General features: G+C 36.8%; 1 protein-coding gene and 1 pseudogene across 1 annotated transcript in view; one reads left to right on the top strand and one right to left on the bottom strand.

The window, feature by feature from the left end:
- Slc35f1 (solute carrier family 35 member F1) overlaps positions 1 to 24,171 on the bottom strand; it is a 350,701-nt gene that overhangs the window by 211,457 nt on the left and 115,073 nt on the right. The window lies entirely within an intron of this gene.
- LOC122103457 lies at positions 3,732 to 3,829 on the top strand (annotated as a pseudogene).

Here is a 24,171-nt window from a genome sequence, read left to right as displayed (position 1 = left end):
TGGGTTTTAAATGCATTCAACTTGAGCTATTGTTATGTAGGCAAATGCTTTTTTGCCTTACATTCTTTCCATTAACTTTGAGCAGAATATAGAAAGAATGAACTCTGAATATTTCTCATATTCATGATTATTTTTTTAAGTGCTCCACCATCTGTGTCATGCCTTTGAGGTGGCATCAGTGAAATGAGAAGCCATTAGAAAATGGATTCCACTGCCTTATTCTTTGCAGGACATCAATTAAAGAGAGACACTTGCCTTCTGACATTTTTTTTTAAAACCTCAAGAGGCAGAACTTAAATTGACTATGAATGGAAAGCTTAACCTCTCTACTGAGGGAAACTTAGTGAGCTAGAAAATTAACACACAGCGAGACTAGGAGAAAAAAATAATTTAATACATTTATGATTGCACAGGAAAGTCTTAGATAGTGATGGCAATTCTTTTTTTTTCTAGTTCAGATTAATTCTTTGTCTTAATTTATCTCTCCATCTGGAAGATTATGACAGTCAGAACTCGATTATGTTCTGCATTGTCTTCATATGCTGACAAAGCTTCCAAATAAAATTACTTTTTTTTCTTATTTTGAGACAATTTTGTTAAGTAGTCCAGGCTGGCCGCAAACACCAGATCTTTCTATCTCATCCTCCCAAGTTGCAGGATTATAGGTGCAGATCTCTGAGCCATCTCATAAAGCCATTTTAAGCTTCAGTCTTTGCTTCTAGCATTCTTAGATCATCTTTTGCTGACCCCTTCATTATGAATAAACTAAAATGCCCAAATGTCAATTCAAGAAAAATAATATTTTAAAGATAAAAACATTTGATGAAAAAAGCTATTTTTTTTCAGAACTAAGGATTGAAATCGGGGCTTTGCACTTGCTAGGCAAATGCTCTTCCACTGAGCTACATTCCCAACACCTCATAAGTGTTCCTCTCATTAATTGGTCAAATGGCTATGTCCAGCTATGAACTTGCCAAGGTAATACACTAGAACACTGTAAAACATCAATGAGATTCAAGGATTGACATGGATCTTCTCTTCCTGGTCATAATACATTCACCTGGTAGAACAAACAGCTCCCATGAACAAGTCATAATCATGTGTGTAGATACATATATTTAATTTTTTTTATCCATGCTAAGTGCCAGTGGCACATACTTATAATCCTAACTACTTGGGAAGCTGAGATCTGAGGGTCACAGTTTGAAGCCAGCCTGGGCAGAAAAGTCTCCAATTAACCACTAAAAAAAAGGATATAGAGCTGTGGCTCAAGCAGTAGAGCATTAGACTGGAGTGAACAGCTAAAGGACAGCCCTCCAGTCCTGAGTTCCAGTCCCAAGACACAGACACACAGACACACACAGACACACACACAGACACACACACAGACACACACAGACACACAGACAGACACACAGACACACACACACACACACACACACACACACACACACACACACACACACACCCCTGATACCCATTAGGAACCACAATCAGCTCCAAAGAACAGCCAAGTTGTTTCCCAAAATAAAACACTAGCAACATAAAAAATACAGCAATTGTATAATAGCATGTCCTATAACTCAGACTAATGCATAAACAAAACTACAAATGCTGCTTTAAATAGTATAATAGTTAAGCTTTACTGCTGGTTATATGTCTAATTATATGTGTTACCTTAGTTTTTGTGTTAGGCTCTGAGTCCATGTTTTACAGTTACACTTTCGTAATAAAAAAAATGTGGATGTGTGACCTCAAAATCAAATGTACTATTTAGTAATGCTAAAGACTTGTCAATATACAGTTAACAAGTTTTCTCTTAGAAATAAAACTAACTCTCCATATTACATAGATTTAAGCTCTTATTAATGCACGGTAGCAATTAAGGCAAATTCACCAAAGAAACTAAAAATCCTCCAAAGTATAATTTGAAATGAGAAATGTTCTTGAGAGCCACTTATATTTATTCCAACATCAGTAAGATCCTGACTATAGGTACAAGAAGAATTTGACTGACAAATGTAACCAAAAAATTAAATTTGGATCTTTTAAAGATCCCAAAATTTAGCCAGGCACTAGTGGCTGAGGCTTGTAATCCTATTTACTCAGGAGCCGGAAAAGCTTGAGGATCACAGTTTGAAGCTAGCTCAGGCAAGAAATTCCATGAAAATCTTACCTTCCATTAACCACCAAAAAACCAAAAGTGGAGCTGTAACTCAAGTGTAGAGCACTAGCTTTGAGAGAAAAAGCTAAGAAAGAGTGAGCCGAGGCCCAGACCCCACTCCCCCATGATTGTTCTTGGGTTTGTTTGTTTTTTCATGAAGCAATACCCACTATGTTCTAAAATTCAAACCACACAGACGGAATATAGGGCTGTATAGACAATGCATCAGAAAGTCAAATTCAACACTTAATAAAGCGAAACACAGGGCCCCCAAATCTGCCTTTTCAAGGCGCATGTCTCAAAGTACCTAGATGATTGCCTGATTACTTTGCTTTGTTCTATATGAAATCACCAAAACTTCTCAGTCCTTAAGATACTGCACTTGAATATAGGAGAACGTTGGATAGCCTTACTATCAATGAAGACTACCATACAAGGAAAATCAAGGTTATGAGATGCTCTCGTGAGGGCCATGCACAGGCATCTCCCTCCTTCCTGAGCCACTATCCATACATTTTCCATACTCTATGTTAGTAGTTCACAGGTGTTAGTACAAAAAGGGCCTGCTGGAGTCCAAATTTGGGGTTAAATAAAAAGGCTTGAGGAAATGTTATCTTTCCTCTTCTCAGAGTCATGATTTCAATGCTAGCAAAGACTTACAGCTACATGAAGCTACCAAGCAAGCACACAGCAAAGAACCAATGTGAAAAACCGTCAAGAAGGAAGAAATTCTACAGATGAGTAGTAAATGAAACAGATCTAAAAAGGCTGTACTGTATAGAAGGTACAGAGACTCATCTTCCCTCTCTCAACTTTCTATAGAGTATGACTGCTATTATCTGTCCCAGGCAAGACTATTTCCAGAGAAATATACTGAGTGGTCACATAGGAAGAAAGTAGAACCATAATCTGGAATTCTGGCTATCAATGAAATCGTCAACTCCAACCTCAAACAGCAAAATTAAAAACTCTCTAATTAACCTTCAGTCTACACACAGAACTCCTAGTCAGCTTCTTAATGACTCTCCTAACTATATATGGACAACCAAATGGAGTTTACAGTATTAGGACAATATTATCCTAGAGGAAATAAAACAAGATTTGAACATTTAAAAAGTAAGAAAAGGAAATCCTCTAATCTGTATGCTCACAGAGCTCTAAGGTGATATTATGTCCATAAACATAACAAAGAACAAGATAAATCTTGTAAATTAAACATAAAAGTCTGTATAGTTCCAATCTTAAAAAATAGAAATTATAAGGGTTGCTAGATGACTATAATAGATATAGATATAGATTCCCCCAGCTCCTAAAGCATAAAAAACTCTCGGTAGGAAAGAGCCACCATTTTCAGTTTGTACTTCCATTTCCTGTATGGGGAGCAGAAAATGTTTCTGCTTTTTTTCCATTTCTCCCTACATCATTATGTTACACTAAAATAAACCCTTTCTAAAACTCCTCCACTATCCCCCATCAAAAAAAAAAAAAAAGAAAAGAAAAAAAAGGTTTGAAAGTCAAGGAAAACTCTCAAAATAAAATGATATAAATACAAAGAATAACATACAAGGCACAAGGCACATATACTAAAATTGGAATGATACAAAGAAGATTACCATGCCCTTGTGCAAGGATGACACACAAATTCATGAAGCGTTCTATATTTTTAAGAAACACAGGTGGCATGGTTTCCCTCATTTGTGACAACTACATATAAACACCCTGAATGATGAAAGAATACACACACACATGCAGACATGATAAATTATATACATCTCTAGACATTCACACACTGAGGTAAAAGAGGATATGAGTAGCAATGGATGACAAAGGCTCAAATAGCAATGTGCATATGAGCATATAAAATAATATTTTATGAAAGGAACTCCAAAAAAAGGAAACAAAAGATTTTTTTTAGTTGCTGTTGTTGCTGTTTTTGTTTTCTTTTCCTTTTGTCTTATTTGTTTGTATTTGGGAAGAGCTGGCAAAGAAAAGGTGAAACCAAGGGTGAACAAATCCAAGAGCGGTACTCACTAGGCACTCTGTGGAAAATGAACCGTACATCTTGTGGATGGGAAGGGGAGGGAAGAACTAGAAAAGACAGAGGGAAGGGGAGACATGGTTCAAGAATTGTCCTCATTACCTGATTCACACAACTGTAATCCCTCTGCATATCACCTCTACAATAACAATAAAAAACTAAATAATTAAATAAATGGAAACAATCCAGATGCCCCACTACAGATGAATGGATCCAAAAACTGTGGTACCTATATACAATGGAATATTATGCAGCCATTAAAAAGGACAAAACAATGGTATTTGCAGGGAAATGGACAGAACCAGAACAAATCATGTTGAGTGAAAGAAGCCAAGATCAGAGAGAGAAATGGCATATGGTCTCCCTGATATGTGGCTGTTAAATTCACAATGCAACGGGATATGACAAAATAAACAGGACTCAAGAAAGATCTTTCCTTAATTTGTCACATCATTTTTAGATAACTCTATGTTCTTGATGCCACAGATGGTATATACATGTGCGCATAAAAGGGAAGCTAGGAGGAGGGCACGGAAAAATAAATAATTAAATAAATTAGTGTAGGAATTCCAACATCTAAGTATTATGAATTTCAGAAAAAGGTATCAGAGGAAATAAAGAAATTAGAAGATAAATAACATAGAAAAAAGCCAAAGGATGTGTCTCTCTAAATTGAAAGTCCTTACCAATTGTCCAGAACAACGAATGAAGAGAGGATCCACAGTAAGTGCTACCTGTGAAGGTCCAGAGTATCTGATTAAAAGAGGAGATACAAAGCTGGATGTCAAAGGTTTATGACCATAAACCTAGCTGTTTTGGAGGCTGACATCTGGAGGATCACAATTAGAGGCCAGCATGGGTAGAAAAGTTCAGTAGACTCCATCTCCAAAATAGTGCAGAAAAAATAGTGCTGGAAGGTGGCTCAACTGGTAGAGTATCAGCTTAGCAAACAAGAGGCCCGTAGTAAGACAGACAGGTTAGCAAAGCAGAATGAGAAGCAAATGAAGCCCACAACAGTTTATTATGATACAACTGAAAAATTCTGAAATATTATTAGAAGGGGGGGGAAGATTCTTATATAATAAAGCCAAACTCATCAGTTGTATGAAATAGATTTTTCAGCCAGGAAACAAGACGTGGAAATTTACCTTCAGGAATGTACTTGGAGAAAAGGAAGTAAACAATAGCAAGGAAAGAGAAAGATACAAAATCCAAATTTCCTGGATATAGCTCAGGAGATGGTAAAAGAAGTCTTAAGGCAGGCAATGACAGTTATGCAGTAGGGATCGGAGAGTGGCAGTTATGACCAGAAGGAAAAGTTGGAGAAATCCATAAAGAGAAAAGGAAATTATAGTGGAATGTCTAATATGAAAAATCCTTAGAAAAATAAGGTATAGGTGATCATGGGAAAATAGGATGAAAAATAAAGAAAAGCAATTACAAATGCCAGTAAAAAACAAAAAGGCTATAAAGTAACAGTGAAAGTGATAATGAGTAATTCCAAGATGGGTACATAGTAAGAGCACTACATTTTCCATTAGTAATAAACTACTATAAACAACCAAATTTTCATTTATCCTGACCAAGGAAATTCAGATGATGTCTAAAAGTTTCTGAACACAACAGAAAATACGTACATGTTAGGAGATGGTTCAGTAACATCAGAAGATAAAGCTACAAGCGTTAAATAAAACTTGGTAAAAAGGAATAATGGGAAGTGTTGTACCAGGAATTCTCAAGAATTGATAGTATTACAATTGGTCATATATAGACATGAAAGTGTTCAGTTGTGCACATGTGTATGCATGCTTCCTTTTATGGGGCTTGTACCTAGTCTCTGTGCTTAATTCCTATTCAAGAGTATAGAATCAATTTGCTATTGGTGTTTAAAGTAGATTTCAATTTCTTGGTGCAAGATTTATGTTCTGCTACCTGCTGTGCCACAAAAATAGCATAAATGCCAGTTAGAAATAGAGTTCTCTTGATAAGATTTAGTACAGGTTGCTATTACTCTAAGTTTTATGTTTTCCTCTATCTAAAGGTAGAGACTTTTTTTGCCCTATCTTAGATTCGTGTAGCCTTCATTGCATAACTTATGCATCAATTATCTTTAATTACATGAAGTCCTCTCATAAATGATCTCAATTGCAATGTCCTGGAACTCTCTGTTCTTTCAGACATAAAAAGTAGAGTTCATGTTTCAGTGCTCAGTGCAAACTGAACTGAACTTTCTCAATTATTCAAAACTGGTAAATAAGTAAAATTATTTCTGCTATAAAGAATACTTTAATAGCTAGAGAGTAGCTAAAGGAGCCAATAAAGAGGCTTGCTAGCTAATCATTGCTATGATACTCTTCTATGTTTTGTATGTGTCTCATAAAACTGTGAGTAGAGGTGGAGCTTCAAGAAAAGAATTCTTACTAGCCTAAGGAAGTCTAGTAAAACATCTCGTCTCTTTGAGTTTGATCCCAGACATATTCCAGGGGGAAGGACGTGGCAAAAAATACATTAAATCAGATGTGTGATTTTCTGTTTCTCTCATATTTAAAGAAATGCTGGTCTTCAGATGAAAAGAATGGAAATCTTCCATAATATCATTGATCAGCCCCAAAATGATCATTGAAGATGGTATAAAGACTTCAGATTTGGTCCATTCTGCAATGAAAATTTAATGTTACCTTGACCCAGTAAGGAAATAGTCAAAACAAAAGTGCCCAGAGGAAGAGTATATATTATATAAATGGTATAATTAGTTAATATCTACAAGCATAAGTAGTCTTAAGAAAATATGGTACATGACTGCAAGTATTTCATGCTGATGGTACTGAAAATCATGATTGACAATCTTATTAAAGAAAAACCATTTTAGACCATCATTTTCATTTTTCTTAACTATCTCAGTCTGTCATGGGGCCTCAATGTTTATTCCTCTTTTTTTGTGGATTGTGAGGCCTGAACTCAGAACCTGGGCGCTGTCTCTGAGCATTTTCCCTCAAGGTAGAACTCTATCATTTGAGCCACAGAGTCACTTCTGGTTTTCTGGTAATTAATTGGAGATCAGAGTCTCACAGACTTTCCTGCCCAGGCTGGCTTTGAACCATGACCCTCAGATCTCAGCCTCCTGAGTAGCTAGGATTACAACCATAAACCACCTGGCTTCAATATTTATTCTTGAATATATAATAAACTTAATTCTACTATATCCATGATTTTTGTGTACTGTTTATTAACAAAAGTGGTATATATACACAATGGAATTCTATGCCTCCATCAGAAAGAATGACATTGCCCCATTTGTTAGGAAATGGAAAGGCTTGGAAAAAATTATATTAAGTGAAGTAAGCCAAGCCCAAAGAAACATAGGTCCCATGGTTTCCCTTATTTGCAATATCTAGTATATGTATGAGTCAAGCAGAAAAGGTCAGATAATGTGATGTTAGGAAAATGAACCCTTAGATATGTATTTAAATGTTTTTTTCTTTCATGCATTTATAAGATTATTTCTTTGTTGCTTTGTATGTCCCTCCCCCACAGTATAACCCCTGCTTTCACTATATTTGATGTCGGTATAATTTGTGGAGGAGAAGGGGAAAAACAAGTCGTTTAAGGATACAGGTAGACTCGTTGCAACAATGAGAAGTACAAGTTGTCATGTCGAAAACGAACTTTACAACTTTGGTGGGGGGGGGAGGATTGGGTGGGGAGATGGGGGGAAGGATGTGAAGGGTAAACAAAGGAGGAGGCTGCAATGCTTGATAAGAAATGCACTCATTATCTTGCCCATGTAATTGTAACCCCTCTGTACAGTATGTTCACAATAAAAAAAAAATAAAAATATAAAAAAATTAACAAATTATTTTTCTTTTAATTACTTTACTTTTAAATTTAAATGCTGACTTATGGCTTTATTTTAAGAAAAAATCTTGTTTTCTGATTAGTGAGATTTGTATGGCTCTATTATAAACTTAATAGTAGAAAATGAAAAAGTAATGTTTCTAATCAAGGACAAGCTCATAGATGGTTATAATGTTAGAAGATAATCCGTGGAGAGTGCCTAACACATCACTGAGGCCTACTACTTTAACACTATTTCCAAAACTACATTTTCCTTTACATCTGATTTTCTCATATCATCCTAATGGGTATAATGGAAAAGTTTCCCTTGAATAAACTTTACCTCCTTAACCTTGCCTTCTACTGAGAAGTGGCAAATATCCTGCTATGCTAACAGAAGCTCCCAATGGCAAAAATCACCCTTTGCCAAATTGGAAAAGGTTTCAAATGAAGGACTGTTTGCTTTCCTCCAGATGGGGTTAGGCAGGGAGAGGGAAAACTGTTCCAGATCTCCTTCCCTGCCTTTCTTAGTTTTCTTCTGCAAAGGAAAAGAATTTCTTCTTTCTTTGTGTCTAACCTTTATAGGAACTTTATTGTGGGTGCTGCTCTCTCTTCTCTCTGTGATAGCGTCAACTTGACTAACTTAAGGGACACCTAAAGAGCTGGTAAAGCTTTATTCATGAGGGTGTTTTCAGAGGAGACTGACATGCGAGTTGGCGGATTGAGTAGGGAACATTTGCCCTCAGTGTGGGAGTCATTCGCCAATTGACTGGAGGCCTGCACAGATCACAGAAATCCCCTTGTTCTCTCGTGGAGCTGGAGTCCCCTTCTTGGGCACTTGCACATTCCAACTCCAGGTTCTCCAACATTTGCATTCTAGGATGCTCCAGTGGCCTCTCAGTTCTGTCTTCGGGCCTCCCTGGTTCTGAGATTCTCAGATGTAGACTTAGCCACACTACCATCTTTTCTGGGTGTCCAGCTTGTAGACAGCTTGTTGTAGGAAGTCTTAGCCTCTATATTTGCATGGGACATAAATCCTCCCCTCTCACATATTTGAATCTATGTATATTTGCTACTGCTTCTCTCTAGAGAATCCTGATTAAATGTAGGAAAGCCTCAAATCTGAAATCAAAAAAAAAAGAAAATCCTAAGTCTAAGGTCTTCTTCCAAACTTAATTTTGTTTTTGTTTTTCAGTTTCCTACTGCCCTGCTTTCCTTCCTCTCAAGCAAATATTCTGTAAGTCCACAACATCACTGAAAGTTAATTCTGAGCCCTAGGCTCATTAAAAGTTGAAAGTCAACATGGGTTTCTGCCTGTCTAAATTGCATGCATATATGTATGTATGTATGTATGTGTGTGTATGCATGCATGTATGTATGTATGTGTATGTGTGTGGGTTCCAGTTCATGTAGCATATTCACCCCTGATAGCTCTGAGAGACTGATTCCAGGATGTCTGCAGATACCAAAATCCACAGATGTTCAAGTCCCTTGTGTACAGTGGCATATTGTTTTCGCATAACCTCTGCATATTCTTCTATACACTTACCATTATCTTTAGAGTGCCAGTAACATTTAATGCAATGAAAATCCCATGTGAATAGTTGTCACATTGTATTGTTTAGGAAATGATGGCAAGAAAAAGTATACATTTCATGTGTTCAGTATGGATGTAATTTTATTTTTTGAATATTTTTTATCTGTGATTTGTTCAATCCATGAATACAGAACCCTCAGATAAAGAGGGCATACACATACACACGCACGCACACACACAAACTATTTAAAGAGTGGATGCTTGTAAGTCTTTGGTGGCCAGCAGTACTGTTTGGCACTGACTTGTTCATGCTTGTTGTTGTTGTATGTTGGTCTTTTTTGTCTCTCTTATGCCATATTATTGTATTATGGCCAAAATTGGGGGCTACCATTATGGGCTTTTTTCTTTCAGGAAGTTAACTTAAAGCTATCTTACAAGTTAGAACAAATACACTGAGAAAGACACTGCTTAGTGCCCTTCCAGCTTTTGTTGTCTTTTTCAAAGAGATGCCAGATTGTGATCCAGCCCTTGGCAGTGAAATGCTTTTTAACCCTTTCCAACCCTTCTGAGCTCAACATACAATCTGGTGACCACCAGTAATATCACATGGGAACTTGAGACTTTAATATGTTATACTGCAAAAGATGCTTTGCTTATGATGAGGATTAAAGACCCTGGAGGCTGTGGGTATGTATGTATGTCAGTGGGACAGCACATTCCTAGCATATGTGTTAAAGAAGAGAGAGAGAAAGAAGAGAAAGAGGAGAAGAAAGTGGTGGTAAGGACTCTGAGTGGAGGAGATGATTGGATTATTCACTTGGGCCTTACCTAATGAATATTTAATGACAAAAGACAGTCTAGTGAAGAGAGTAAGGTAAGGACCAAGGAGGTAAGCCAGACTATGGGCTTAAAAAAGGAAACCATAGACATCGAGTGTGATAGCCAGACAGGAGCTAGGAAAGAAAAAGAAATGGACTTTTCCCTGTAGCCTCCAGAATGTTTAGCAGTCCTTTGTGCTTCATAAATCTTTGGATATTGATTTCAGCCCTTTGAGACCTGTGAATTATGGCCTCATAGAACTGTGAGGTAATAAATTTAGCTAGTTTTAGAACACTGTTTTTTGATTTATTATAACAGCCACAGAAAGTAAACACACATGAAAACCTAGTAAAAATACAAATTCCTTGGACCCATCCCAGAATCAGAAATCTCTAGGAATGAGGTCCAGCCCTAAACAATACTTCTTTGCTCCTACTTTCTCGCCTCCATTTTTAATTTTACTTCAAACTGAAACTGGCCCCTCAAAACTCACTCCTTTTGTCTTTTTTCCTTAGGTATTTTCTTGGCTTCAGAAAATAGAGGTTTACTTTTTGAAGCTTCTATGAACTGAATGATACTTCAACTGAGCTGTGTTAATTAAATCATTTAATTCTGCATGGTAGGCATGCCTGTACACTCAGCCCTTGGAAAGCTGAGGCAGGAGGGTTCCAGACCAGTCTGATCTACATAACAAGACCTCATCTCAAAACAATGACAAAAACACAACCAAGGGCTGGAGATGTAGCTCAGTGGTGGAGTGTTTGCCCAGCATGTGCAAAACCATGAGTTTGATCATCAACATGCAAGTGGGGACCTAGGGAGGATCTAGGGAAGATAAGAGCAGTAGAAAAATAAGCCAAATTCCATGTTACTCAAAGAAGTATTTTCTGAAGCTTGAATTTCTTAAAAGTAATTTACGGAGTCAGGATTTGTGTAAATGTCTCAAGGGTTACTTGTATGAATTCTGAAATTCTCTCTAAATTTCTCATTCAATAGGTTTTCTTTTTTCTCTTTCTTTTTCATATTTTTTTGTTTTTCATGTTTTTTTCTGAGATTGGCACTCAAACTTGCTATCTGATGCATTATGTTCATTGGCAGGCACCTGACCACCTGAGCCAAGATGTTCATTTTTAAGAAGCATCCCAGCTAAATGTAATTCAGATGTCCTAAGGAACACACTTTAGCAACCAGGACTCAGTGGTATAGTGAAAAATAAACATAAGGAAGTTTGATTGTCTTAGACTGTAAATAAAACCTTAAAGTTATAAAAAAAATACACAAGAGAAAAACTCTTTCAATCATACTAATAACAACTGATCTACTTTTTAAATTATGCAAAATGAATGGTCCAAATCAACTGCAGAATTTTACAAATCTAAGACTTTCTATGGTGATAGATATTTGTCTAATTTTTACGACATCAGTCTACATCGTAAAAATAAAACTCCATTAGATGTAATTAGCTGAAAGAAATTTAGCCAGTTTTATGCAAATCATCCAGTTCAGCCTTTGCTCAGTAATAAGACTTTTATTTTCACGTGTGTTTTTTTTTAACCTCATATACAGAATGTTTTTTGTGTGTGTGTGTGGTGAATCATCCCTCCCTGATTTAAGGACCACAATGCTACTGCATATGTCTACCAACCACCAATTATCAACAGAAGATAAAAGTCTATAAGATCAGCCGGGTGCTGGTGGCTCACGCCTGTAATCCTAGCTACTCAGGAGGCTGAGATCTGAAGATCGCGGTTCAAAGCCAGCCCGGGCAGGAGAGACCATGAGACTCCTATCTCCAATAAACCACCAGAAAACTGGAAGTGGCGCTGTAGCTCAAGTGGTAGAGTGCTCGCCTTGAGCTGAAGAGCTGAGGGACAGCGCCCAGGCCCAGAGTTCAAGCCCCACGACCGACCAAAAAATAAATAAATAAATAAAAAATAAAAAAGTCTATAAGATCAAGTTAAAAATTATTCCAACCTACTCTGTTAGTGACTATTTCCTTGCTTTTGCAGAAAGATTACAAGTTACTGGAATACAAGTACATCCTCTTGGCTTCCTATATTTCACTATTACATGCAAAAGCAGAATTTCCTGTATACACTGGGACTTTCCACGTGATCAGATTTAGCACTAACCTAGATGATGCAGATGTAAGCTTGTATTCCTATCCCTTTGTACCTCATTACAAACCCCTAGTGGAAGACAACACAATATGATTCTTCTTCCCGTAAACCCAACTATTTTGAGTATCATGATGACCTTCTCACCACCTTCTTCCCAAGTAGATTAGCTGTGTGATTTTTTTCCCTCATAAATTAATTGGGAGCATAACCTTGTACTGATTCCTTGTGCTTCAGGTAATTCACTCATCATACCTAAATGGAGTATATTCAGAATAGCAGCCCCTTAACTGTTAGAAAAAGAGAAAAGACATGACAGAGACAACCAATGTGCATGTGAGAATAAATTCCGCTGGGTGTTACAAAGTTAAGGATACAAATTAACATTGTATAATAATGAGGCTTTATTGTTTATGCATGGGAAATTATATAAAATATTTCCACATATACTAGGTCTCTGGCAAAATCCAAGGAAACCTGAAACTTCCTAACAAAAGCATTCACTCTGCATTGAATGGGGCCATTGAAGTCCAGCTTGCTTCATTCACACTGAATGACTTCTCGTTACCCTTCTTTCACCTGACAATAGACCAGAGCAATTCACAGCCAGCTACCCAAATGCCTGGGAAGCCTGAGCAATCCTAAGAGGTGTTGCAAAATGTAGACATTAGATGATTTTGAATTTATGATCTATTCCCTATGTCAAGTCATGATGCAAAAATGATTTGCAGTTCTTCAAGTGTCAGTAAATTAAAATCATCAAAACCTGCAAAGAACCTGAGTTTGGTTTCTTCAATCTAGGCAGATTTGCCATTCTTATGTCAAAGAAGTCAGGTCACTTCTTTGCATTTTTATATGGGCACTGTGACTAGTAAAAAGGCTTGATAGTAAGTTTGCCAGAAAATTATTCCAAATTTTTCCAAGAATTTGTTTTAAAAAATCATTAGTCTGATTCTTCAGGAGTCTGCAAATACTAGATTTACCACCCTGAATAAAGTTTTAAAAGATTATGGATATGAACATCACTCCTCATAGCAGTCAATTCTTAGTGATTATTGAGAAGAAAGAAGAATGACTTCATTATGTGCTAATGCCCAGTGCTATACAAAGCACTGATATAGGGCTGGGGTAAGGGTGAGGATGACATTTGACCCATTTCTGAATTTCGGAAACAATCAGCCTTTTCTATAAGCAAATGATTGAAAAGAAAGTACGTCAATACAAATACAGAGGAAAAATGCATACTTATTACATAATTTCCTTCATAGGATTTTTGCTTATTTGTCCAGACATTGATCTCACAGAGGATGAGAGGCATCGGGTGAGGCGAGACCAGCATCATTTATCAGAAAGAAAGAATAGGAACCTCTCTGATATGAAGAGTTCCTTGTTTCCAAGATTTTCTATAATGGAGTCATGAATCTTACTCCATTATCCATCTATGCTGAAAACAATGTAGGATATTTTTGTGGACAACTGATGACAAATTAAATACAGAAGTTTATGGGAAGGTATAAGTTAGGCAAGAAAACTTATGAAAAGTCCCATATGCATACATCCTATTTCCTCCTCCCTTTGAGTGTAAATGATAACTTGGGACCACATGCATATCAAAACTTAACTACTATCATATAAGCATGAGGTACAGAAAGAATTGACATATCCCCCAAATCTGCCTCACAAAACAAATAAAATACCTTTCAAAAACCAAAACTCTTCACCAGCTAAAACCAATTACATCGTGTTCTCATTTTTTTAAATTAAGGAAATAAGGAAAATATCAAATATTTATTCAGTTTCACATTAGGGTTGATGGTTCTTCATTTTCACTTGTCATCTAATTATTTGAACATGGCATGCAATTTCCTTGTTGATAATATTATTAAGGCAGAGTTTTGCTCTGTAGCTCAGGCTCCCTTGAACCCATGATCCTCTTGCTTCAACGTACAGGTCTGTACCACTTCATTTAGTGTACCTAGTATCTAAAAGTTTTATGTGATCTTTTATAAGGAAAGTTTCCTTTCAACATCTTACAGTTTCATATTTAATTTACAGTGAAATACCTGGTTTAATTTAAAATGCTATCATATTATATTTTCATGTTTTCTTTAAAATAATGAATTTTCATGCTATGTAAAAATGCCATTCTGCTTGTCTTACTGGAAAACACAACCAAAAAAATCCTGAAAAGACCCTAATAACACTATTATTTAAAGGACATATTTTAGTCATCTTGGTGCAGTCTGCTCAGCACTTTGTTAGGAAAATAACTTAAAATAGATGCAAATAGAATGCATGTTATGCATCTCTAATCTCATTTTAAACTTCATATTGAGAAATATGTGGCCTCAGAAAATAACCAATCAGCTGTTAGCATTTATACAAGGCTTTCTTTTTTGTATATCTTTTTATTGTAAAAATACTTTACAGAGGGGTTATAGTTACATGAGTAAGGTAATGAGTATATTTCCTATCAAGCATTGTTACCTCCTCTTTTGTTTTTCCCCTACCATCCCCTCCCTCCCCAGCACCCCATCTCCTCCCTCCCCTCCTCCCAGTTGAAAAGTTCGTTTTCATCATCTCATTGTTACAGTGGGTCAACCTGTATCTTTATTTCAGCATTTTGTTATTTCCCTTCCACTCCCCAAATTAGAAAAATGTATATACAAGATGCAGGGCATCAGAATCAAATACAGTGAAAACAGGGGCTATACCATGTGGGAAGAACATAAAAAAGAAACAACAAAAAAAACACATGGTACATTTCTGTCTTATAACTCTGAAGGTCTTGTAACTGACTTTTGGCCATCTTTCCCTGAATGGCAGATTCTGCAGATAATCATCAGTAGGTAGCTCTGACATCAAAATGCATTCTGAAATCCAGGAATGGTGGCACATACCTGAAATCTAGCACTTGGGAGATGGAGACAGGAGTAGTACTGTAAGTATAAAGCCAGGCGAGCTTCACAGTGTGCTCTATGTTAGGTTAGGTTATATATTGAGACCTAGTCTCAACAAAATGAAAGAATATATATATATATATATATATATATATATGAATATATATATATATATTTTTTTTTTTTTTAAAGATAACCCTAGGCTAGGAAAGTGGCTCAGTGGTAGAGTGCTTGCCTTGCATGCATGAGGCCCTGAGTTCGATTCCTCAGCACCACATAAACAGAAAAGGCCAGAAGTGGCACTGTAGTTCAAATGGTAGAACGCTATCCTTGAGCTAAAGAGCTGAGGGACAGTGTCCAGGCCCAGATTTCAGGCCACACAACCAACAACAACAACAAAGATAATCCTAAATGTTGTAGCTATGGATTGTTTACTTCCAGCCACTTGTTCTAAAAATAAAAAAGTATTCAGCGGCATACAAACAAACTACAGTTTTAAATATGGTCTAAAATGTTGGAATAAAGATCTAAGTCATATACATACAGTTGAATAGCAACATATCAAAAGATATCAAGCACAAGTAAGGATGGATGGATGTGCAGGTACATGGATATATACATACACACGTATGTCTATTTGTCTCTGGATCGAATAGGTAATCACCATATGTCCTATTTTTATCATAGCATTTGTCTGAAGCTATCAAGTAAGCGATCTCGGGGGAGTCCATTCTTGTTTACTAATTTATAAAAAAAGAAGAAGAAGAAGAAGAAGAAGCAAAATCTATCTAGAAAATGCAATTTTGGAGGGATAGGAATTGGAGCCAAACAGGTTGTACAATCTATTTTCTCTAAAAATAACCAACAGAAGGTCTGGCAGCCTGTCCTGGTTATCAGCAGCTTCCCTTCATTAAATCTAATTGCTATGTGGAGGCCATTTCAATTGATGCACGTAAAAAGCAATTTTAGGTCCAGGATGGTGGCCTCCAGTCCCTCTGGGGGATGGATCGTCGTTCCTCTCCTGTTTATGCTTGCTGTAGGATGGGAGGACAGAGACTGCTAATGATTATATGTTGATAGGTTTATCATGAGTATCAACAGTATATTTGGAATGTGAGACACAAAGATTGTACTAGAGATAGATAAAAGGATTATAAGAATGGATGAATGAGCTGGGTGCCAGTAACTCACACCTGTAGTCCTAGCTACTTGGGAGGCTATGATCAGAGAATTGCAGTTCAAAGCTAGCCTGGGAAGGAAAGTCTCTGAGACTCTTACCTCCAATTAATCACCAAAAAGTTGGAAGTGGAGCTGTGGATCTATATTTGAGCAAAAAAAAAGCTTAGGAACAGTGACTAGGCCCTGAGTTAAAGCCCCAGGATTCACACACACACACACACACACACACACACACACACACACACACACACACTCACACTCACACACTCACACACACAAATGAGTTAATATCAAGATTTTGGTGCCTAAGCCTTAGGACTACCTTGCATTTTCAATTTGGTTCTAGCTCTTAAGCTCTGTGTGCTCATGGGCAAACTACTTGATTTCCCTGAGCCTATCTGTATAATGTAGAAAAGAATTCTAATCTTGATAGGATTAAATCAGGATATTCAAAATAGAAAAATGTATCTAATTTCACAAAAAATTTTTCCTTTTATGATTCATTCATTCATCTATTTCACTATTCTGATTTCATCCTCTCAATTTTTCTCTCACATATAAAAGATATCACATGTCATTATGTGAACTTAATAGTTAAGGTCACTACAAAATAATAAGCATAACATGTATGTATCTTTCATGAAGTATAGAGGGAAAATTCTATATAATTAAAAAGGGTATCATGTCCAAGTATAAATTTTTGTCTTTTATTATCCATTGTGGTTGTTTGTAGATTTATAGGCACATTCTAATTACTACATATGAGGAAAACATACAATCTATGTTTCTTTGGGTCTGGCTTACTTGGCTTAATATAATTTTTTCCAAGTCTTTCCATTTCCTTATGACTAGAACAATGAAATTCCTTCTGATCGAAGCATAGAATCTTAGGAGAGGATCACAAGGGCTCAATATAATCATATAATCATATAAAATGATGCTTATAAGATGAATTGCAAGAAATGGAAACGAGTTTTGTTTTAATTATACTTTTTGTGACTCTTTTTCCTGTTTTCCCCCTTTTGTCACTGTTTTTTATTTCTGGACCTTTTGTCTTATATGTACGTTTATCTGTTTTAGGGGAAGGAAGGGGAAGCACAGAAATGTTGGAACAAAGGGTTAACCAGCTCAACAGTGATATTCACTAGACACAGTATTGGAAATGAATAGACAACGTGGAAAGGAGGGGAGAGGGAGGGGAAAAACTGGGAGAAACTGGGAGAAAATGAGGGAGGGGGTGACACTCGCCAAAAAGATATGTACTTAATACCTGACTTAACTGTAACCCTCTGTACAATAAAACTCCTCTTTACAATAAAAATTGTTTTAAAAAAATTAAAAATTATCATTGAATTTACACATATATGTTTAAAATGATGATATATGCAGATTAGAATTTGTATTTACTAGGATTGAAAATTTAGGCATACTTAGGAATAAGTTATTGACAGGCATACTATGATATAGCATAATACTTCGTAGATTGGGTGTTTTAATAATTATCACTGGTTAATTGTCTACTATGTGATAGGCACTTTATGGCAGTACTGGGGTTTGAACTCAGGGCTTTACAGTCTAGCTTGGAATTTTTGTTCATAACTGGTGCTCTACCACTAGAGTCCCTCTTCTACTTCCTGATAAGAACTTTATATTTGCCTTTTTAATTTTTGTTGGGGCTAGGAATTGAACCCAAAACGTGATTATTGCCAGATGAGCTCTCTACCATTAAACCACAATCCAGCCTCAGGATTAATTTTCTATCTATTAATCCTTATAATAAGCCAGTGATAGAGATACCATTTCCTTTCTACATTCCTTTCATTGAGGTTAAATAAGACAATTGCCAAGAAAGGTGGGCATATGCCAGCTCAAACCTAATGCTAGAATACATGGTTTTCCTTGTTTGTTATCTGTCTCTGATACTTAAAATTTATTTGTCTTTTAACCTGATATCATTATCTGGTCTCATATTATTACATGTTTACCTCTCATTTTGGATATAAACTACTTAAGAGTATAAACAGTGTTGCCAAGGGCCCGTGGCTCACACCTGTAATCCTAGCTACTCAGGAGGATGAGATCTGAGGATTGAAGTTCAAAGCCAGCCCAGGCAGGAACGTCTGTGAGACTCTTATCTCCAATAAACCACCAGAAAACTGGAAGTGGCTCTAGTGGTAGAGTGTAGCCTTGAGCTGAAGAGCTGTGGGACAGCATCCAGGCCCTGAGTTCAAGAACCAGGACTGACAAAAAAAAGAGTATAAACTGTTTATTATGTTTAAATATCACATAAATAAGCCATACAGCACTTCTTCCATCTTTCTAAAATGATCATTATGTCGGAAACAAAGCTTCCATCGCTTTTAGAACCTGCACACCACACGACTTTCTATGTTCCCTTTTCCTTAACAAAATCATGGGTGGATATTGTACCTTCACTCCTGGGTTTCTATCTCTGATACCCACTTGCAGCAGACTGCAGAGTGAGAAACATACAAATGTGGTTACTATAAGCTGCTGAATCTTTGGAGTTGCTTGTTAACACAACCAACCTTGTTTACTCTGACAGCGTCTTAGAATCTAATCAATGTGGCAATTACTTTTAGATTCCTATTGGACATTTACTAATGTTCAGTATCATGTTTAATATAAGAAAAAATAAAAAGAAATAGCGGACTTGAACTTAGTACCTTACACTCTTGCTTAGCTTTTCGGTGCAAGGCTGGCATTGTACCACATGAGCCATACACTTCAGTTCCTGAAATCAGCTCCTGTTTCTTCAAATAATTCAAGCTGGCCTCTTCAAAAATACTTCATAAGCCAGAGACCCAAGAAACTGAATTATTTTCATTTTCTAGGACCTGTCTATCTTCTACATTATTGTTTTAACTTATGCCTGCCATTCATTTTTCATAGACTCTTTTCTCCCACATCTGTCTTTAAATCCCTTGCTTGATGTGTATTCCTGCCTCCCATTTGGAAACTTTTATGGAACGAGATGAGGAATTTATAAATAAAGTTGAAAATGATTAGAAAAACCTACAATTCTTCATGGTACTAAAGCCTTCCAAAGCCACCTCCCACGTAGCAAGAGGATATTTTTATTGTAGGAACTCTAACTAGCTTGAAATAGCCAGCTTATTGCAAGTGTCATTTTGCTATGACAATCGTGTTTTTCTTTCTAATAAATCTTTGCTGTTTTTCTGTTGGTCTCTTATATGACAAGCCAGAGTTTGCGAAAATAGTTCTTAAAATAGTATGCAATTCTTTCCCTGTAATAAGATCAGCTTTAATTTAGTTTCAGTACAATGAAAAGTATAATGAAAGTCTCAGCTTTAGACCATAGAATCTGTAAAAATTTGCTGTCAATAGCAAGCAGCAATTCATAACCTTTTCAAGATATAACAAAATATTTCATTTCTCATGGAAATTATTTGTAGGACTTTAAAATATTCTCTGATAATAAAAAGTGTCACAAAATTAACTCAGTGGGATGATTGTATTGTAATTCATCATCCTATGAATAATTTAATTAGTTATTCAGGATGTGGGAACTCATGCACCACAATGTTGAATCACTGAAAACAGTAGGAATGCCTTTCACGTAGCTGAGTTACCTTTATTCATTACAAAAGAACAGGATGCCCCTTGGCTGTTACTTTTGTCAACCTTGGATTCACTTATGAGAAAATTAAGCATCACATCATGTTTTTTTTTTATACTGAGTTCAATTGAAAGAATGGCTTATATATGTGGTCAACTTCAATTTCCCATCCTCTCCCACAGTTCATGCCTATGTAACACAAAAGAGATGTTGGGAAAAAATACTATTCAAGAAAGATTAATTCTGATTTACCTAGTAAGTTATTATGAGGCACACCATCCTTGTGGCAGCAGTATACAACAAAGGCTGTTTGTTCACAGGAAGCACAGAAAACAGCACATGAAGGAGTAAGGGCCAATGCTAGCCCTCCAAGACACATCCCCAATGACATGATTCCTCCAGCGAGGCTCTAACACCTAAAGTTTCCAGTACATTCCAAAACAGTACCATTAGCTGTAGACCAAGCTTTGATTACATGAACCTGTGAGGATGTCATATTCAAATTGTAACATTCCATTGCTGACCCAAAGGCTCATGACTATCTCCAAGAGGCCTTGGAATCTTACTATTGCGCTGTTCAAAATCTCCTCTGAGACTCTTAGCTCTGATTTCTTAGCTATGAGCCCTTGTGAACATGGATAAAGAACACAATGTTATCTACTTCTACTTCTAATAGACTATTCAAGTTTTAAAAGGTGAAAAATATAGAAAGAGCCCAAAGCAAGACTAAAATACAGTAAAGCCAACTTTGTCCTGTAGCTCCAGATCTGAACATCTGGGGAACATGGTAGCATGATGGCAGGTCCACAGGACTTGGAAGCCCCACTTGGTCTTGTTGGCTACAGCCCACATGGTCTCTCTCTTAGGCAGAATCTGCTCACTGCTGCAGCTTTCCTCAGTTAACATTCCGTAAGTGTGGGATGTTCAACATCCTTGGGTTTCCATTACAGATTGTACTTCACCCTATAACTTCACATGTAGTCCTCAAGAGTGGCCTGAAGGGATCCTCCTCTGTCCCCACCTTGGCTGGCCTTCCATGCTTCCCTTTGACATCTGGGGAGAAGATCCATGACCATGGACTTCTAGTATTGTACTTGCCTGAAAACCAGGATTAAGTGTACAACACTATGGTTTACTAGTTGGAGTGGTAGCTGAATCCACCCAGACTGGATGGGATGCCTCTAAATACTTGGACAAGTTAACCCAGAGAAACATTTCTCTAGGTGGCCCCAGGGTCCCTCCACTTACCCCCAGCCCTTTCTTCTTGAGGGAAAGTCTTTTAAATGAGTTTAAACTGTCACAGCCTTCAGCCTATAATGGGTGCGGTCTTACTAATTGCTGAGATGCCCTGAAGGCTCCTTTCTTCTAGTCTTATTGCAAAGACCCGCCTTCTTTTCAATGGCATTCATTTTCTCAAAACCCATTACTTCCTTAGCCCCAACTTTACATAGCCTTTCCTGACCAAACTGTTCATTTTTTCCCCAAATCTTTCTGTTCTGTTTTTGTTCTCAATTCTCACTGTAAATCTGGCTAAAAGCATACAACAAAACCCATGTCACTTCTTGAATGGTGGACTGCTTTGGAATTTTCTCTGCTAAATTAATTCATTCATCACCTTTAAACTCAGTCTACAAAATGTAGAACCAGTCTTTGCCAGAATGTAACACAAATATCTTTTAATCCAATTGTCAATCATGTCCTGTTCCCTCCTGATTCCTCACAATCAAGTCTTCACAATCTACATTTCTGCATTTCTGTTCACATCCCCTTCTTCAGAGCTCCTGTTAGCATAGCCCATTACCCTCTATTTAATATTTTAGGCTTTCTGCGGGCTGCTTCTCCTTACATTTCCAAATTCAACCTGGAAAACATTTCCCAAGGCTTAAGAATTACATGGTCAAGTTTAGTCACAGCAACAACTGCACTATTGTTTTTTGCATTTGCTAGCTTCCCATAGCTGTGACCAAAATGCCTGAGAGAACAACTTAGAGGGGAATTATTTATTATTATTATTATTATTATTATTAGGCCCATGGTTTAAAGCCATAATGCTTGATTTAACTAATTCTGGGCTTGTTGTAGACAACATACTATAGTGATGAAAACTTATGGTCAGGATATTCATCTCATAACAGACAGGAAGCAGAGAGAAAACAATCGAAAGGGGTCCAGCAAGATATAACAGCCAAGGATGTGATTTATTTCCTCCAGCTAAGCCTCGTGACTTAGTTGCAGGTATGTCCCAAAGAAACCTCACTAGCCAAGTCTGGTCCTCGGCTACTATACCAGACGTAGAATTTCATATTCAAACCCTAACATCTGTATTTATACATTGCACTGTGACAGTATATCGTGTATATTCAAAAACATGAAAAAGATATATCCTGTAGCATAATCAAAGCTGTATTATTTTCTTCCTAAGCTCCAGGAAATCACTTTCCCTATGCCTTCCCTGCAATGCAAAGATGGGAACTATGCTGAAATTCTCCTAGCCCTCTGCACATAGTAATCTGCAAATGATGGACAATCTCTCCTCATCCCCCATCCCACCCCCACCCCCACCCCACCAACATCTCCATGTGCTTTGGATCTTCAAGGGAAATGGTTGTCTTTCAAACATCTCCTGTCTCTACATGACAGGAATCCCCTCTTCAAATGTCTTTTCTCTCTCAGTAGTCCAAATTTTCAAACACTCTTATAAAGAATCATAAACTTGGCCTGCCAACACAACATACTGCACACAAACAGACCCCTTTCATGTGTTATTTTTCCCATAACCTTTTGATACATCAGGATTTTTTTCAATATTGTATAATATCAATAATAACCACTAACTGCATTTTACAACTCATTAACAAAAATATGGAGGCCAAGGATTAAGATATTATCTATTTGGCAGATTAATCTCTTACAAAATTAGAAAGAAGAATTCTTTTTTCTTTTTACTATGTTTTCCTGGGTGGTAAGTTAATTTTTCTAATTTCATCATATATCTAATCTGTAAGAATATAGTGTTTGATATTATCCCTAAAATCCCACAGTATCATCCCTTTTTGACTGAAACTATTAGAAGGATCCTCTGGGTTTGGAGACATGTGTATCTGCCCAAGCAGATCTCATGCCCCAGCAGTGTTTCCATCTAATTTCACTATTAAAGCCCATCTCAAGGCATCTGAATGGCAAGCTGTAAACATCTCGAGTATGACATTGGTACAACAGAGCAGTAAACACTAATCAAACTAATTCAATGCTTAATTTCATTTGCTCCTGCTAAATGGCTCATGTGATATGTTAACTTTAAAGGCAGTTTCTCACAGAATCTGGAGGTGAAATTTACATAGGGCAGAGGCAATCATTCCCAAATGTAATTATCTCATTATCACTAAATCTATATGTGTAGAAATAAATTAGAACCAGCATATTTTTCACTCTTAATTTCTCCGATCCTTGTTTGGTTGTTCTCTTTAAGCATCTATTAATGACAAGATACACAGGGAATAAAGACATTTTTCTGCTTGTCAGAACTGCCAACAAAATAGTTCAATAATCAAAACGAAGATACATCATACTTAACAGGTAATGAAAAGCAGGTAAAATAGAAATAGCAATTTCCTACTAGCCTGGGGCATTAATTACCAAGATATGACTATCAAGCTCAAGAAAATCCCCACCAAAACATTCTCTTCCACACTCAGATCTACACACTATTCTCGGATTTACCCAATGAGAATGCAAGCATCATCATTTGTTATGATAGTGCTGGCTGTGATTATTTTGTCTGCCTAAGAGTACACCAGATTTGCATTGAAAACGTGTCTTGAGCCTTTGTAGACTGCCTTAGTATGGGTTAAATATTCCTTGTTTCAAAGTGCCAGCCCACATGGGGATGAGGACTGTCTTCCTTCAGGACTTGTATGTAATTGAATTAAATGCCAACACGTCTTATTTCATCTTTCCTAAGTTTGAAATGTTAAGTAAACAT

This window comes from Dipodomys spectabilis, unplaced genomic scaffold (genome assembly GCF_019054845.1).
Source record: "Dipodomys spectabilis isolate Male_0828 unplaced genomic scaffold, ASM1905484v1 ptg000001l, whole genome shotgun sequence".
In the NCBI taxonomy this organism is placed as follows: Eukaryota; Metazoa; Chordata; class Mammalia; order Rodentia; family Heteromyidae; genus Dipodomys; species Dipodomys spectabilis.
This window is presented reverse-complemented; position numbering and strand designations above follow the sequence as displayed.